At 42.8% G+C, this 18416-nt stretch overlaps 1 long non-coding RNA gene across 1 annotated transcript in view; it reads right to left on the reverse strand.

Annotated features, from left to right (window-relative positions):
• Positions 1 to 11719: 11719 nt before the first annotated feature.
• Positions 11720 to 18416, reverse strand: part of LOC142661848 (uncharacterized) — an 80698-nt gene continuing 74001 nt past the window's right edge. The window contains exon 3 of the long non-coding RNA XR_012850828.1: positions 11720 to 11777. This is a non-coding gene — a long non-coding RNA (uncharacterized LOC142661848). The remainder of the gene's footprint in view (positions 11778 to 18416) is intronic.

Consider the following 18416-nt stretch of genomic DNA (forward strand, 5'->3'; position numbering starts at 1 on the left):
GTTTGGGCCCATGGGAGGGCTCAGAAGGAAAGGACCACCATTTGGCCTACTCGGGATTTTCTAGTGCGAAGTCATGTATGCAGAAGCCCCTGAGGTACCAGTACAGTTGAAACCCGCAAGAAGTGACCCCGTTTTAAAAACTACACCCTTAAGGCATTCATCTAGAGGTGTAGTGACCATTTTGACCGGAGACCTACACCCCATAAACTGTAATGTGGGTTCTCCCGGGTATGGCAATACCCTACATGTGGCTGTTATCAGCTGCCTGGACACACAGCAGGGCCCAGAGGGGAAAGACGAGGGGGGATAAGCTGTGCGGAGTGCATCAGGGTAAGTAAAATTGGGGTAAATTATAAACCAAGGGATGTATGATAAATTTTAAAACACTTTCATACAGAGCTCTGGTTATTCGGGACACGTGTCACATTGATATATTGTGTCCTCCCTTATCCCCCTCTTATAGCAGACTTTGCACCTCTTTTGACTTTTTCCCTTCTTGCCAGTTTGGGGAACTTCCCCTGGAAAGTGTTGCCCTGGTACGATGCGTGTGGGCTCGCTTCCAGAAGTACTGGGTGCCCCCCCTTCTTGGTCCCTAAAGATTAGGTTCTTGATAATCACCTCTTGAAATTCCAGGAAAGTTCCCGTCTGGCCTGCACATCGACGTAGCACGTACGCATTGTACAAAGCCATCTGTATGATGTGCCCGGCCAGCTTCTTATACCACACCGCATGGCGCTGTAGGGCTTCAGGGCTTGATCTTACAAGTCCATCACTCCCATGTACCTATTGTAGTCCAGGATGCAGTCTGGTTTGGGGGTGGCCTTTCCTTCATATATCCTAAACCTGTAGGTATACCCTGATGCACTCTCACAGCTTATACATCTTCACGCCATACCTTGCCCTCTTACCCGGCAGGTACTCGCGGAATTTAACCCTCCCTTTAAAATGTACCAGGGACTCATCAATAGAAATACACTTCTCGGGGGTGTATGCTTGGGAAAACCGGGCACTGGAACGGTCTAATAGGGGTCTCCGTTTAGACAAACGGTCAAAACTGGGCTAATCTCGGGGTGGGCACGGCTCATTTTCAGTATAATGTAAGAAGCGAAGTATTGCCTCATTTATTAATTTTTTTAGGTTCCAGTTCAGTTCTGAAGTTGCTTTGAGGGGCCCATATATTAGAAACCCCTATCAAATACCCCATTTTAGAAACTAGACCCCTCAAAGTATTCACAACAGCATGTAGAAAGTTTATGAACCCTTTAGGTGTTTCACAAAAATTTAGAGCAAAGTAGAGGTGAAATTTACATTTTTTTTTTGTCAGAAAATCCTCTTTATACCATTTTTTTTATAACACAAAAGGATTTATCAGAGAAACGCAACTTAACACGTATTGCCCAGATTCTGCAGTTTAGAGAAATATCCCACATGTGGCCCTTGGGCGGTAATGGACTGAAGCACCGGCCTCCGAAGCAAAGGAGCACCCAGTGGATTTTGAGGCCTCTTTTTTATTAGGCACTATGTCCGGTTTGAAGAGGTCTTGTGGTGCCAAAACATTGGGAACCCCCCAAAAGTGACCCCAATTTGGAAACTAGACCCCTTGAGGAATCCATTGTAGTTTTCTTGGGGTGCATGCGGCTTTTTGATCAGTTTTTATTCTATTTTTAGGTGGCGTGGTGACTAAAAAACAGCAATTCTACTATTGTTTTTGTATACTTTTTTTTTTACAGCGTTCACCGTGCGCTATAAATGACATATTCACTTTATTCTGCGGGGCGATACGATTACGGCGATACCAGATGTTTATAGGTTTTTTTTATGTCTTATGGCGTTTGCACAATAAAATACGTTTTGTAAACAATCATTCACTTTTTGTGTTCCCTTATTCTAAGAGCCAGAACGTTTTTATTTTTCAATCAATAAAGCCGTGCGAGGACTTATTTTTTGCGTAACGAACTGTAGTTTCGATCAGGACCATTTTTAGGTGCATGCGACTTTTTGATCTCTTTTTATTCCATTTTTTGGGAGGTGAAGTGACCAAAGAATTGTGATTGTGGTTCGGTTTATTATTATTTTATTTTACGGCGTTCACCGTGCGGGATAAATAATGAAATAATTTTGTAGTTCAGGCCGTTACGGACGCGGCGATACCAATTATGTATAGTTTATTTGTTTGTTTATATATTTTTATTAATAATAAATGACTGATAAGGGAAAAGGGGGGATTTTTACTTTTATTACTTTTAAATCTTTTATTTTCTAATTTTTACACATCTTTTTTTAACTTTTTTTTCACTTTATTACTTTGTCCCACTAGGGGACATGAGGGTAGGAGGCTCTGATCGCTATTCTAATACACTGCACTACATGCGTAGTGCAGTGTATTAGAACTGTCAGCTACTCACTGACAGCAAGCATAGTGAGTCCTGACGTTGTCAGGACCCACTAGGTTTCCGTCTATGGCATAGCCGGACGCCATTGTTTGGTGTCCGGTTGCCATAGTCACCATCGCCGGCCGCTATCGCGTAGCAGGCCGGCGATGGCAGCTTAACCCCTAAAAAGCCGCGATCTCTATAGAACGCGGCTTTTAAGGGGTTAATCAGCGGGGACACAGCGATCGGTCCCCGCTGTAGGAGCTGTGACAGCTGCTGAACAAGACAGCAGCGTCACAGCTCCTGTATGTGTCGGGAGGACGGCCGAAACGGCCGTTACTCCCGAGACGTACTATTACGGCATGGAGCGCGAACGATACAGCTGCCATGACGTAATAGTACGTCAAGGAGCGGGAAGGGGTTAAGTATTGTCTTAAGCAAGTGAAATGCAGCTCGGTCGGGTTGAGATCTGGTGATTGACTTGGCTATTCCAGAATATTCTACTTCTTTGCCTTAAAAAACTCCTGGCTTGCTTTCACAGTATGTTTTGCGTCATTATCCATCTGTACTGCGAAGCGACGTCCAATCAACCTTGCTGCATTTGGTTGAATCTGAGCAGAAAGTAAATCCTTGAACACTTCAGAATTCACCCGGCTGCTTCTGTCTCCAGTCACATCATCAATAAACACTAGTGACCCAGTGCCTTTGTCAGCCATGCATGCCCATGTCATCACACTGCCTCCACCATGCCATCACACTGCCTCCACCATGCCATCACACTGCCTCCACCATGTTTTACAAAGGATGTGGTGTGCTTTGGATCATGAGCCGTTCCAAGCCTTCTCCATGCTTTTTTCCTCCCATTATTGCGGTACAGGTTGATCTTAGTTTCATGCTGTTCTAGAACTGGGCTGGCTTCTTTAGATGTTGTTTGGCAAAGTCTAATCTGGCCTTTCTATTTTTGAGGCTGATTAATGGTTTGCACCTTGTGGTGAACCCTCTGTATTTGCTCTCATGAAGACTTCTCTTTATTGTAGACTTAGATACTGTTACACCTACTTCCAGGAGAGTGAACTTCACTTGGATAGATGTTGTGAAGGGGGTTTTTTTCACCATGGAAAGGATTCTGCGATCATCCACCACTGTTGTCTTTTGTGGACGTCCAGGCCTTTTGGAGTTCCTGAGATCACCAGGGCGCTTTTTATTTTTCAAGAATGTACCAAACTGTTGATTTGGCTACTTCTAACATTTGTGCTATCTCTCTGATGGATTTCTTCATTTTTGTCAGCCTAACGATGGTCTGTTGCACTTGCATTGAGACCACCTTTGACCTCATATTGTGGGTTCACAGCAACAGCTTCCAAATGCAAATGCCACTCCTGGAATCAACTCCAGACCTTTTACCTGCTTAATTGATGATGGATTAATGAGGGAATAGCTCATGCAGCCCATTAAATAGCTTTTGAGATAATTGTCCAATTACCTTTGGTCCCTTGAAATAGAGGCAGCTACATATTAAAGAGCTGTAATTCCTAAACCCTTCCTCAAATTAGGATGTGAATACCCTCACATTGAATTTGAGAGTCTGCACTTGAAGCCTATATTGATTATATAACTGTATATTCAATATGTTTTGGTAAACAGCTAAAATGCCAAAACTTGTGTCACTGTCCAAACTATTCTGGACCTAGCTGTATATATTTATATATACAGTGGCGTAGCTAGAGGGGTCACAGCGGTCAGAGTTGTGACCGGGCCACTAAGCTAGGGGCACCCACAGACGCCCCTTACCACACTGCACTACAGCCCAGGATGTGGGCGGCGGTTTTCACACTCAGAAAGTGCAGACGGAGGGGGCAGAGTCAGAGACACTTGCCCAGGTCATGGCCAGATGAACGTCTTTGACTCCGCCCCATCCCAAATTCTGCTCCCGTCTGTACTGTGTGGCTGAGGAGCTCTGTTCTTCGCGGAAACAGGGCTAGATTACAAGGTTTTTTTTTATTTGTTTGGGGGGCACCCGGGCACTATCTACAGGAGGAGTCGGGCACTATCTATAAAGGGGGGCTGTGTGGCACTATCTACAGGGGAGCTCTGTGGCACTATCTACAGGGGACTGTGTGGCACTATCTACAAAGGGAAGAGTGTGGCACTGATTATAATGGGGGGAGTGTGTGGAGCTATCGACAGGGGGCTGCGTGGCATTATCTACAGCGAGACTGTGTAGCACTATCAAAAGGGGGTCACTGTGGCACTATCTGCAAAGGGAGGAGTGTGTCACTATCTATAAAGGGGGAGTGTGTGGCACTGTCTACAGTGGGCTATATGGGACACTGTGGCACTATTTACATAGGGCACTGTGGCACTATCTACAGAGGGAACTCTGGCACTATCTACAGGGGTGTGAGTGGAACTATCTACAGAGGCCACTGTGGCATTATCTACAGGAGGTGTGTGGCATTATCTATAAAGGGGGGAGTGTATGGCACTATACAGGAGGCTATATGTCGAACTAACTACAGAGGGCACTGTGGCACTATCTACAGAGGGCACTGTAGCATTATATACAGGGGGACTCAGTGGCACTATCTAAAGGGGCTGTGTGGCACTATCTACAGGGTGGCTGTGTGGCACTATCTACAAAGGGAGGAGCGTGGCACTCATTATAAAGGGGGGAGTGTGTGAAGCTATCTACAGGGAGGCTGTGTGGCATTATCTACAGGGGGACTGTGTAGCACTATCTACAATGTGCTGGTAAAGACGCCTTTCAACATCACAACGTTGTGACGCTGAAAGGCATCAGGACCTGGGCTGCGCAGGGGGCCAAAGAGGACCCTGCTCAGGAGCATGTGAAAGATAAGTATAAGACTGTCTGATGAGGTCCTGTATCTAAGCCTACCATGTGGGAAGCCTTAGATACAGGGCCCAGCAGACCGTATCACACATAGGCCCTGTTTCTAAGCCTACCGTGCAGGGCTGGCCTTAGGGGTGTGCGACCTGTGCCTTTGAACAGGGCGCATCATTCCAGCAGGTGGAAGGGGGCGCTGCGCTGGCTCCCTTCCCCTGCTGGTTTCAAAAGTGCCTCGGGCCCGGCGATGATTTTCTGCCCGGGCGCTTCTTCACACGGTGGCTTCACTACCACTGTAGTAGCCATAGAGGGCTGCTAGCGGCGACACCTGGCATGAGGGCGACCACACCAGGCCCCCACATGGGTGGCGGTGCCGCTAGCAGCCGCTGCGGCTGCTACAGCAGTAGCAACGGCACTATAGCAGAGCAGGGAGGTATCTCCCTGCTCTGCTATCTACTAGTGCCACTGTAGCTCCCTGAAGGAGCGGAATACCTGTGTGGCCGGGGATTCCGCTCCTGGTGCGCTCCGCTTAATTTCTCTGTCCATATAGGGACACCACCTACAAGGGGCTGTGTGGCACTATGTACAAGGGGCTGTGTGGCACTACCTACAAGGGGCTCTGTGGCACTGCCTACAAGGGGCTGAGTGGCACTATCTTCAGGGGGAATCTGTGAGTGGTGCATTGATGGTCATTTTACAGTGAGTGGCGGGCTGATGGTAATTTTACTGTGAGTGGGGGGCTGATGGTCATTTTACTGTGTGTGGGGGCTGATGGTCATTTTACTGAGAGTGGTGGACTGATGGTCATATTACTGAGCATATTACTGAGAGTGGAGAGCTGATGGTCATTTTATTGTGAGTAGGGGGCTGATGGTCTTCAAGTTGTTTCCACCTCTGACCTCCAATTAAAATTAATAGGAGGCAGAAAATACCTGCTGCGCTCGTTTGGTGCTTTTTTTGCCTGCGTCTTTTGCATTAGCTTCAACGGCTTAAAAAAAAACGCAAAAAAAAAAAAGGTCAAACAATGCTGTCAATAGCCTTACAAAAAACACCGTGTGAACATACCCTACGAGTGTAGTGCTTGTTTTTAGCTGTTTTCTGTCTTTCTCAAAACCATTTTTGTCCTGAGGAGATTTTATTTTTCCAGTGCTGCCTCGAGTCCGAAAAGGTTGGGAAACTGTGTACTAGGCTACAGGATCACACCGGCCTACGCAAGGATCCCATCGTGGGAACGGGGCCTAGGTGAGTACAATTTTTGTTTTTATTTGGCGGCACTGTCTACAAGGGGGAGGTGGGGGGGCTGCATGGCACCATCTACAAGGAGGAGGTGGGGGATTATGGCACTGTCTACAGCAGAGTTTCCCAAACTTTTCAGGCTCGAGGTACCCCAGGAAAAAAAAAATTCTCAGGGCACCCCTACCAAAAGTTGTTTACAAAACGACAAAAATGGCTAAAAACAAGCACTACACTCTTAGGGTATGTTCACACAGCGCTTTTTTGTAAGGCAGAAACAAAAAATCTGCAGATTTTGAATTGACAGCGTTGTTTGACTTTTTTTTTTTTTTTGCTGTGTTTTTTGCCCACATTTTTTTTAAGCCGTTGAAGTGAATGCAAAAACCGCAGACAAAAAAGCACCAAACGAGCGCCGCAGGTTTTTTCTGCCTCCTATTAATTTCAATGGGAGGTCAGAGGCGGAAACCACTCGAAGAACATCAGCCCCCCACTCACAGTAAAATTACCATCAGCCCCCAACTCACAGTAAAATAACTCACAGTAAAATGAGCATCAGCCCCCTCTCACAGTAATGACCATCAGCCGCCCACTCACAGTAATGTCCATCAGCCCCCCACTCACAGTAAAATGACTATCAGCCCCCCACTCACAGTAAAATGACCATCAGCCCCCCACTCACAGTAATGACCATCAGCCCCCCACTCACAGTATAATGACCCTTCAGTAAAGAGACGATAAGATAAGCCCCCTCCAGTAACGTGACCATCAGCCTCAGCCCCCCCCCCCCCGTAAAATGACCATCAGCCCCCTCCAGTAAAGCCACCATCAGCCTCAGTCCCCCCCACCCCAGTAAAATGACCATCTGCCCCTCTAGTAAAGTGACCATCACAGATAGAAAGTGTGCTTACTCCTGGGGAAGCAATAAATAAGGAGGTATAAGAACAACAACTCCCAGCATGTCCAGGCTATTATTATGTGATATCAATGGACATTACAGGGAGGAGATATAAGAGGAGAGAACTATAACTCCCAGCATGTCCAGGATGTTATGTGATATCAGAGAAAGTTTACAGGAGGAGGAGGTAGAAGAGGAGAGAACTACAACTCCCAGCATGTCCAAGCTGTTATTAAGGGATATAAGAGGACATTACAGGGAGGGGGTATAAGAGGAGAGAACTACAACTCCCAGCATGTCCAGGATGTTATGTGATAGAGAAAGTTTACAGGAGGAGGAGGTATAAGAGGAGAGAACTACAACTTCCAGCATGTCCAGGATGTTATGTGATATCAGAGGACTCTCTGGCGGCAATGTGGCACCTACAGTGGGACTGTGTGTGGAGCTATCTACAAGGGTGCTGTGTGTGGAGCTATCTACAGGGGGCTGTGTGTGGCGCAATGTACAGGGGGCTGTGAGTGGCGCTATCTACAGGGGGCTGTGTGTGGCACTATCTACAGGGGGCTGTATCTGACGCTATGTACAGGGGGGCTGTATCTGGCGCTATGTACAGGGGGGCTGTATCTGGCGCTATGTACAGGGTTGCTGTCTCTGGCGCTATCTACAGGGGGGCTGTGTGTGGCACTATCTACAGGGGGCTGTATCTGACGCTATGTACAGGGGGGCTGTGTGTGGAGCTACGTACAGGGGGGCTGTGTCTGGAGCTATCTACATGGGGCTGTGTGTGGCGCTATCTACAGGGGGGCTGTGTCTGACGCTATCTACAGGGTGCCATATCTGACGCTATGTACAGGGGGGCTGTATCTGGCGCTATGTACAGGGGGCTGTGTCTGGCGCTATCTACAGGGGGGCTGTGTCTGGCGCTATCTACAGGGGGGCTGTGTGTGGCACTATCTACAGGGGGCTGTATCTGACGCTATGTACAGGGTGTCTGTGTGTGGAGCTACGTACAGGGGGGGCTGTGTCTGGAGCTATCTACATGGGGCTGTGTGTGGCGCTATCTACAAGGGGGCTGTGTCTGACGCTATCTACAGGGGGCTGTATCTGGCACTATCTACAGGAGGATGTGTGTGGAGCTATCTACAGGGGGGCTGTGTGTGGAGCTATTTACAGGGGGGCTCTGTGTGGATGATATTTCCATTGACCGGTAGCAGAGTTACACAAATGGAAAAAAAAATCCCCATCATGTAACTCTGCTACCTGTCAATTGAAAAGTCATCAACCACAGGGTCTCCCTCTTGACTTTCATTGTTCTCAGCCTTTTGGTTTGTCCTGCAGCTGCTGCCGCCGTGATGAGCAAATGTTATACCCAAGATAGGAAAAGTAACATAAAGACGACATAACCTGATCCATAAATCGGTGATATCCAGACTGTTTAGAGATCCGCAGTGACAATGTGCGCACGTGATTTGATGTATTTATGTGTGACATTGGGCGTGTTTAGGGGCGTGGCTTAAAATGTCCCTCTTTTCGGAATTCAAAAGTTGGGAGGTATGTGTGGGGAGCTCTGTATGGCACGATCTACAAGGAGGAGGTGGGGGATTATGGCACTGTCTACAGGGAGGCTGTATGGCAAAATCTACAGGGGGGGCACTATACTGTGTGGGGGCCACTAAGTGGACATTATACTGTGTAGGGGTACTACAGGGGGCATAATACTGTGGGCACAATTAGAGGACAAAATAGTGTGTCCTTGAAGGGGTTGTATTATATTATTAAATATTATTATTATTGTTATACTGTATGGGGGCACTAAAGGGGATTTATAATTTTTGTATGGGGCATTTTTTTTTAATGATGGGGGTGGGGCGCCGAAAGATAATTTTGCATGGAGCGCTGTCTGTCCTAAGGCCGGCCCTGCTACCATGTGTTATACAGTCTGCTGGGCCGCTGTATCTAATGTGTAATGTGCATATTTGTGTGTCTGTGATTTGTACATGTGTGTGTGTGTATATATAGTGTATGTGATGTGTACATGTGTATATATAGTGTGTGTTGTGTTCATGTGTGTGTATATATAGTGTATGTGATGTGTACATGTGTATATATAGTGTGTGATGTGAACATGTGTATATATAGTGTGTGATGTGTACATGTGTATATATAGTGTGTGATGTGTACATGTGTATATAGTGTATGTGATGTGTACATGTGTGTATATATAGTGTGTGATGTGTTCATGTGTGTATATATAGTGTATGTGATGTGTACATGTGTATATATAGTGTGTGATGTGTACATGTGTATATATAGTGTGTGATGTGTACATGTGTATATATAGTGTGTGATGTGTACATGTGTATACAGTGAAGGAAATAAGTATTTGATCCCTTGCTGATTTTGTAAGTTTGCCTACTGTCAAAGTCATGAACAGTCTAGAATTTTTAGGCTAGGTTAATTTTACCAGTGAGAGATAGATTATATAAAAAAAAAAACAGAAAATCACATTGTCAAAATTATATATATTTATTTGCATTGTGCACAGAGAAATAAGTATTTGATCCCTTTGGCAAACAAGACTTAATACTTGGTGGCAAAACCCTTGTTGGCAAGCACAGCAGTCAGACGTTTTTTGTAGTTGATGATGAGGTTTGCACACATGTTAGATGGAATTTTGGCCCACTCCTCTTTGCAGATCATCTGTAAATCATTCAGATTTCGAGGCTGTCGCTTGGCAACTCGGATCTTCAGCTCCCTCCATAAGTTTTTGATGGGATTAAGGTCTGGAGACTGGCTAGGTCACTCCATGACCTTAATATGCTTCTTTTTGAGCCACTCCTTTGTTGCCTTGGCTGTATGTTTCGGGTCATTGTCGTGCTGGAAGACCCAGCCACGAGCCATTATTAATGTCCTGTGGAGGGAAGGAGGTTGTCACTCAGGATTTGACGGTACATGGCTCCATCCATTCTCCCATTGATGCGGTGATGTAGTCCTGTGCCCTTAGCAGAGAAACACCCCCAAAACATAATGTTTCCACCTACATGCTTGACAGTGGGGACGGTGTTCTTTGGGTCATAGGCAGCATTTCTCTTCCTCCAAACACGGCGAGTTGATTTAATGCCAAAGAGCTCAATTTTAGTCTCATATATAGTGTGTGATGTGTACATGTGTGTATATATAGTGTGTGATGTGTTCATGTATGTATATATAGTGTATGTTACAAAAAATAGAGACCAGAAGCAGCACTCAAATAGCAAAAAATATGAATTTATTTACCCAGCAAAGCAACGTTTCACTTCCTCCATGGAAGCATTTTCAAGCAATCAATAAAAACCACATAATGACATATATAGGAAAAGCAAAGCTTAATTAACAAGTGTTCTAAATCATAGTAGTTATACACTATACATAAAAATATAGTCATGTGTAACAATGTAACGAGATATCAAGTGCATATGTGCATGAGTCAATCGCTGACAATAGGTATAAACATTTTAACATTTCTGTCAAGTGAAATATGTGTGTATAAAACAGTGAAACACATTAATTGCATATTAATAAATAATCACAATACAATACACAAAAGCTGACACTCACCAATCTGGAAAAACAAGGAAGTCCTGGCCACGAGATATACAAACTACGATTTCAGCGCCATCGTCACCGATCTGCGCATGCTCCAACAGCAGCTGTCTATTGGATACTGCTAACAAGTGTGTTTCAGGTAGTGAGGACAACGCACATAAGCGTAACAGCTGACCCGAATGTGTAACCGCTTAGGGATCAAGATCCCACGCAGACGCACTAGGGTACAGAGCTACAGATTACGCCATATTAGATAAGGGCAAATATGCCAATGTATTAACAAAAATCAGACTATAATGACGGCTTGAATTAAAAGTTGTGAATAACACGCTCCCGGATTTATAGGTAAAGTATAAGAGCAATAACAGACATGTAGTAGATTTGTCAACATATTAACCCCTTGCGTCCCTAGAGACAAGAAAACATCCGCATATAAAATACAGAAGTCACATGTCTCACAAAGTATACTCCCACCGATGCACCGATTGAACATCAGTACAAAGGTATAGGATATTACTTAATATCGGGATCTTTGGGAAAAATGAAGATCTGCTATATAGCTCAATGCCACACATCAAGCTCTAAAAACTCCCCAATATAGAGCACGCATTCACAACTATAGTGATGACTGAAAAACATCAAATATACTGACAGCTAAATATAATGAAAATAGTGCAAAGTCAGCACCCCATGTTCAAACACATGATTTAGACAGTTGTTGAATTTTGTTTATTCAAAAAGAATTTTTTATTGATTTGAAATCAGTTATGTAAATAAAAACATATGTATATGGCATTCCTTGTTCCAGTTGGTAAACGTCTTCCATAAACAATTTCAGGTCTCCAATCTAGAAAAGAAGAAGGAAGACAGATAAGTACAATATAATCAACCATCTTGAGATAACTACTATTCCCATACATCAAAACAATTTTTTTTCAGAGTAATGAATGGAACATAGAAAGGTATCACCAGGCAAGAGAATCCCCAGGGATAGCACAGGTACGATAAAACAGAATATGGGTAGAAAATGGAAAGCTTCATAGACATTGACCGGACTCACTCGTCCTGAAAATAAAGATAAACATTACCTGAATACATTCAAAGGGTAATCCATATTAAGACCGTTAGGGTGGAGAGAATTCAATCTATTGATCCACTGAACCTCCCGTTGTTTGAGGATCAACTCCCTATTACCCCCTCTTTTAAGGGGGGCAACCCTATCTATAATGCAGAATCTGAGCTGATGCACGCTGTGACCCATCTCCACAAAATGTCTAGGTACAGGCAGTTCAACTTTCTTCGTCCGTATGCTCGATTTATGATTGTTAAGTCTCAATCTACATTCAGTTGTGGTTTCACCCACATATATCAAGTTGCAAGGGCATTGTAGGATATAAATTACAAAGTCACTTCTACATGTATAGTGTGAAGTAATATTAAAGGTTCTACCAGTGGTGGGATGTGTAAATGAATTACCTTTCAGAATAATTGCGCAACTGTCACAGGACATACAGGGGAAGCAACCATTACGAGTCAAGTCCCGTGGTGTACTTTTAACCCGACTGTTCTTTATACTGACATCACTCCTAACAAGTTTATCCCTTAAGTTCCATGATCTCCTATAAGAAAATAAGGGGGGCGATTGAAATTCTGTCACTCCATCATAAAAATTACTTAAGATCCTCCAATGTTTTTTAATGATCCCTGCCAACTCCGAACTGTATATATTGAATGTAGAAACCATAGGGAGTCTAGCAACGGTCTGCTGATTTCTACTGCTACCCTGTCTTAGTTGTGTCCTGTCAGCTCTCTGCACTTTATAGGTATGTTTCCTCAAAAGTCTTACTGGATACCCTCTGTCCAGAAACTTCCCTACCATCATGTCAAGTTTATGTTCTAAACAAACCGGGTCATCAACAATCCGCTTTACCCTCAAGAGCTGGTTATACGGTAGAGAATTGATCATACCCCTAGGGTGATGGCTATCAAAACTAAGTAAGTTGTTACAGTCAGTCTCTTTAACATATAGATCCGTCAAGAGTTTGTTGTCATGTATGTATACCATGGTATCAAGAAATTGAACACGGGTATCAGATACCACCATAGTGAACTTGATATCTGGATCAATCGAGTTCAAATAGTCAAAAAATATGTTCAGACTAGGCAAGTCACCTGTCCAGATGAGGAAGACGTCATCTATGTATCGCCACCACCCAAGAACCGAGGTGAAGTGGTGGGATACATAGATCGACGTCTCCTCCATGTCCGCCATAACGATGTTGGCATACGTAGGGGCCACATTGGACCCCATAGCTGTGCCACGAAGTTGCATAAAGTATTCATCGTTAAACAGGAAGTAGTTACAGGATAGCACTATATCCAGAAGACCCATCAAGAATTCCCTGCACTCACAGGAGAACTCAGTACTACTTAACACTTTATCCACACTAGTCATACCTCTCTCATGAGTGATAGAGGTATAAAGGGATGTCACATCGAATGAAACTAATAGGGACCCAGTAGGAATAACAGTGTCCCCAATTTTGTTTAGAAAATCGGCCGTGTCCCTAATATAGGATCTAGCTGACACGGCAAACTTCCTTAGGATTTTATCAAGAAAAATAGCAGGAGGATTAAGGAGCGAATTTCTACCCGAGACAATCGGTCTCCCTGGAGGATTCGTGATATTTTTATGTATTTTGGGCAGACAGTACAGTATAGGAGTTATAGGATATAACGGAATTAGATAGTTGAAAAGATCCCTATCGATCAAATCGGTTGCAAAAGCATTGTCAACCAGCACCCTAATTTTCTTTTCTGAATATCCTTAGTTGGATCTGACGCAACCCTCCTATACACAGCCATATCATCCAGCTGTCTATACACTTCTGTTAGATATTGGGTTCGGTCCATAACGACGACCGCTCCCCCTTTATCAGCAGGTGATAAGTTCGTCGTTGTGGACCAATCCATCCAAAGCCACTTTCTCTCTGACGGACAAATTATGTCGAGTATTTGCAGAAAGGCCCGAGCAGCATTCACGTTTAAATTCTACAACATCTTTGAGTACAGATGAGATAAATGTTTCAACCACCTGCATACACGTGGGTGGTTGAAAACTGCTCTTATTAAATAAACCCCAACGTTTCAAACATAATTCTGTATTCAACTCTGGATTGATATTAATAACAGGCTTAGATTGCTGGAAAAACCAAGTCTTGATTCTAACTGATATGAAAAAATTATTCAGATCAATGTCAAGTTGCAACCAATCCATATTTTGAATGGGGCAAAAAGATAGCCCCTTATGCAAAACCGACATTTCATCAACAGACAGAGTATGGTTAGAGATATTTACCACTAATTGATGATTGGAGGAAACTTCTTTTTCAATAGTGCTGTTGACCTTAGTTGTTTCACATTCTTTATTCTTGTATCCTCGATTGTACCTTCTGCCACCTCTCCTTGTACGTGTTGATTTGCCTCTACTGGGGTAGTTGTCTCCCCTAAAAAATCAGATACAGGAGAGTCCTTATTTCTTTGGAATCTTCCTTTCATATCCCTCCAGGTGGATTTCTTCTGTTGTGGCTATTGATCCTTCTTCCAGTTATAAATCTTGCCTGTAGCATAGTCGTCTCTATCCCGAAACCATTTATGTCGTTTGACCTCCTCCTGTTCACGTTGAAATTTGAGTAGAATACCCTGGAATTTATCATGATATCCTGTAAGCTCATCATGCTCCATGACGGTATGCAATTTATCTTCAAACTCTGCTTTTTTGGATCTGCAGCATTCAATCTCCCTCTGGAGAAATTCAATGTTGAGTAAAATAACATCCAAGGCATACTTGTTAGATAGACCTTCCAGACTAGTACAAAAGTCCACATTATTCGGAAAAAGGTTAGGTTTCAAATGTGATCTCAATCCTCTTGGAATAATCTGGTGTCTGTAATATTCCCCCAGGATAGACAGATGTAATCTCAAGTTGATGTATCTCCTTGACTCATATTCAAAACCACGTTTGATGTCAATCTTAGCTGGAATCCCAAGAAAAGCCCCATCTCCTAATGAACCATTCAGTATCCTATCCACATCCTCTGTGGTGTAGGAAAAAATGTTGGGTAAAATATTCAGAGCCCCCGACGGCTCCATGTTGTAATATACACGTGCTAGAGACTCCTCGTCCCACAAGTATAAACTCAAAAAAATAGTAGGAGCAGCACAGTGTGAATACCAAAAACGGCTGGTGCTAGCTTCAAAAAAAGGAGTGACGCGCTCCTCATGAATATACAAAAAATAGAGACCAGAAGCAGCACTCAAATAGCAAAAAATATGAATTTATTTACCCAGCAAAGCAACGTTTCACTTCCTCCATGGAAGCATTTTCAAGCAATCAATAAAAACTACATAATGACATATATAGGAAAAGCAAAGCTTAATTAACAAGTGTTCTAAATCATAGTAGTTATACACTATACATAAAAATATAGTCATGTGTAACAATGTAACGAGATATCAAGTGCATATGTGCATGAGTCAATCGCTGACAATAGGTATAAACATTTTAACATTTCTGTCAAGTGAAATATGTGTGTATAAAACAGTGAAACACATTAATTGCATATTAATAAATAATCACAATACAATACACAAAAGCTGACACTCACCAATCTGGAAAAACAAGGAAGTCCTGGCCACGAGATATACAAACTACGATTTCAGTGCCATCGTCACCGATCTGCGCATGCTCCAACAGCAGCTGTCTATTGGATACTGCTAACAAGTGTGTTTCAGGTAGTGATGACAACGCACATAAGCGTAACAGCTGACCCGAATGTGTAACCGCTTAGGGATCAAGATCCCACGCAGACGCACTAGGGTACAGAGCTACAGATTACGCCATATTAGATAAGGGCAAATATGCCAATGTATTAACAAAAATCAGACTATAATGACGGCTTGAATTAAAAGTTGTGAATAACACGCTCCCGGAACTGCCTGTACCTAGACATTTTGTGGAGATGGGTCACAGCGTGCATCAGCTCAAATTCTGCATTATAGATAGGGTTGCCCCCCTTAAAAGAGGGGGTAATAGGGAATTGATCCTCAAACAACGGGAGGTTCAGTGGATCAATAGATTGAATTCTCTCCACCCTAACGGTCTTAATATGGATTACCCTTTGAATGTATTCAGATAATGTTTATCTTTATTTTCAGGACGAGTGAGTCCGGTCAATGTCTATGAAGCTTTCCATTTTCTACCCATATTCTGTTTTATCGTACCTGTGCTATCCCTGGGGATTCTCTTGCCTGGTGATACCTTTCTATGTTCCATTCATTACTCTGAAAAATATTTGTTTTGATGTATGGGAATAGTAGTTATCTCAAGATGGTTGATTTTATTGTACTTATCTGTCTTCCTTCTTCTTTTCTAGATTGGAGACCTGAAATTGTTTATGGAAGACGTTTACCAACTGGAACAAGGAATGCCATATACATATGTTTTTATTTACATAACTGATTTCAAATCAATAAAAAATTCTTTTTGAATAAACAAAATTCAACAACTGTCTAAATCATGTGTTTGAACATGGGGTGCTGACTTTGCACTATTTTCATTATATTTAGCTGTCAGTAAATTTGATGTTTTTCAGTCATCACTATAGTTGTGAATGCGTGCTCTATATTGGGGAGTTTTTAGAGCTTGATGTGTGGCATTGAGCTATATAGCAGATCTTCATTTTTCCCAAAGATCCCGATATTAAGTAATATCCTATACCTTTGTACTGATGTTCAATCGGTGCATCGGTGGGAGTATACTTTGTGAGACATGTGACTTCTGTATTTTATATGCGGATGTTTTCTTGTCTCTAGGGACGCAAGGGGTTAATATGTTGACAAATCTACTACATGTCTGTTATTGCTCTTATACTTTACCTATAAATCCGGGAGCGTGTTATTCACAACTTTTAATTCAAGCCGTCATTATAGTCTGATTTTTGTTAATACATTGGCATATTTGCCCTTATCTAATATGGCGTAATCTGTAGCTCTGTACCCTAGTGCGTCTGCGTGGGATCTTGATCCCTAAGCGGTTACACATTCGGGTCAGCTGTTACGCTTATGTGCGTTGTCATCACTACCTGAAACACACTTGTTAGCAGTATCCAATAGACAGCTGCTGTTGGAGCATGCGCAGATCGGTGACGATGGCGCTGAAATCGTAGTTTGTATATCTCGTGGCCAGGACTTCCTTGTTTTTCCAGATTGGTGAGTGTCAGCTTTTGTGTATTGTATTGTGATTATTTATTAATATGCAATTAATGTGTTTCACTGTTTTATACACACATATTTCACTTGACAGAAATATTAAAATGTTTATACCTATTGTCAGCGATTGACTCATGCACATATGCACTTGATATCTCGTTACATTGTTACACATGACTATATTTTTATGTATAGTGTATAACTACTATGATTTAGAACACTTGTTAATTAAGCTTTGCTTTTCCTATATATGTCATTATGTGGATTTTATTGATTGCTTGAAAATGCTTCCATGGAGGAAGTGAAACGTTGCTTTGCTGGGTAAATAAATTCATATTTTTTGCTATTTGAGTGCTGCTTCTGGTCTCTATTTTTTGTATATTCATGAGGAGCGCGTCTCTCCTTTTTTTGAAGCTAGCACCAGCCGTTTTTGGTATTCACACTGTGCTGCTCCTACTATTTTTTTGAGTTTATAGTGTATGTTATATGTACATGTGTGTGTGTGTATATATAGTGTGTGATGTGTATATATAGTGTGTTTTGTGTACATGTGTGTGTATATATAGTGTGTGATGTGTACATGTGTGTATATATAGTGTATGTGATGTGTACATGTGTATATATAGTGTGTGATGTGTATATATAGTGTGTGATGTGTACGTGTTCATAAGTGTATATATAGTGTATGTGATGTGTACATGTGTGTGTATATATATATATAGTGTGTGATGTGTATATATAGTGTGTGATGTGTACATGTGTGTATATATAGTGTATGTGATATGTACATGTGTATATATATAGTGTGTGATGTGTGTATATATAGTGTGTGATGTGTTCATGTGTGTGTATATATAGTGTGTGTGTTGTGTACGTGTTCATGTGTGTTCATGTGTGCCTATGACTTTCAACGGAATTGCTGCAGAAATTTTCTGCAGCAATTCTGTTGTGTGTGTGGACAAACCCTAAATCCGCAGTATAAGGGCTTCTCCGCACGTATTGGAATTACTACAGAAAATTTCTGCAGCCACCATGGAAAAACAGCACCATTTCTTGCGTCTTCTGCTGCATAAAATGGTGCGGATTTTGCTGTGTTTTTGACAATGCTGGGGGATGGTGACAACTCTGAAAAACGCAGCAATTAAGTCCACTTTCCGCAGCAGGAATTGACATGCTGCAGTACGAAAAATACGTACCGCAGGTCAATTTCTCGGCA

Source organism: Rhinoderma darwinii, chromosome 1 (assembly GCF_050947455.1).
Source record: "Rhinoderma darwinii isolate aRhiDar2 chromosome 1, aRhiDar2.hap1, whole genome shotgun sequence".
NCBI lineage: Eukaryota > Metazoa > Chordata > Amphibia > Anura > Rhinodermatidae > Rhinoderma > Rhinoderma darwinii.